The 684-nt window shown below is 34.8% G+C and overlaps 1 non-coding gene across 1 annotated transcript; it reads left to right on the forward strand.

Annotated features, from left to right (window-relative positions):
- The first annotated feature begins 206 nt into the window (after positions 1-206).
- TRNAC-GCA (transfer RNA cysteine (anticodon GCA)) lies at positions 207-278 on the forward strand. The gene has a single exon. It is a non-coding gene; the product is annotated as a tRNA-Cys (tRNA).
- The last annotated feature ends 406 nt before the right edge of the window (positions 279-684 follow it).

Consider the following 684-nt stretch of genomic DNA (forward strand, 5'->3'; position numbering starts at 1 on the left):
CAAGATCTACATGTGATACGAAATGTATGAATTCTTGCAATGGAAACCTCACTGTATTTTACCAAGGCAGATAAAGGACATCTTTTGTACCCCTTATACTTATAAGGAGGGTTTGGTGGCTGAAAATGCATTGCTTTGATGGTGATTGCATGTTGCTTCCACTTTGTACATATTACTGAATAAATAAAGTCGAACATTTCAGAAATGGGGGTATAGCTCAGTGGTAGAGCATTTGACTGCAGATCAAGAGGTCCCTAGTTCAAATCTGGGTGCCCCCTTGTTCAACTGTTTTACCTGTAGAAATATTTTTTTAAATAAATTGAAGAAAACATTTACAATCTTAGCATTTTATGTAATGAGCAACACATTTCTACATTTGAAATACTCCTGATCATCTCCTGAAACATAGGATAAACACCATGAAACTGTTTAGGATTTCTTCATATGATACAAGCTGTGTTTTACATTCATACAAGTTCTACTGGTGATATTATCAGTTGGAAATAGTCCATTGGAAGCTCATATGAATGTTATAAAACTGTGGTGGAAACCAATAATATGCCCTTAATGAAATGTATTAATTTGTACAGCTGACCAGAAGTGCACTGATGTTATTAGTTCTACAAGTTCCATACAGTCACCAACTCTATCACCTTTTTAAAAAAGAGCAGTTTTCAGCATTCA

The sequence above is a fragment of the Ambystoma mexicanum genome, unplaced genomic scaffold (genome assembly GCF_040938575.1).
Source record: "Ambystoma mexicanum isolate Mex_15411 unplaced genomic scaffold, UKY_AmexF1_1 Mex_scaf118, whole genome shotgun sequence".
Lineage (NCBI taxonomy): Eukaryota > Metazoa > Chordata > Amphibia > Caudata > Ambystomatidae > Ambystoma > Ambystoma mexicanum.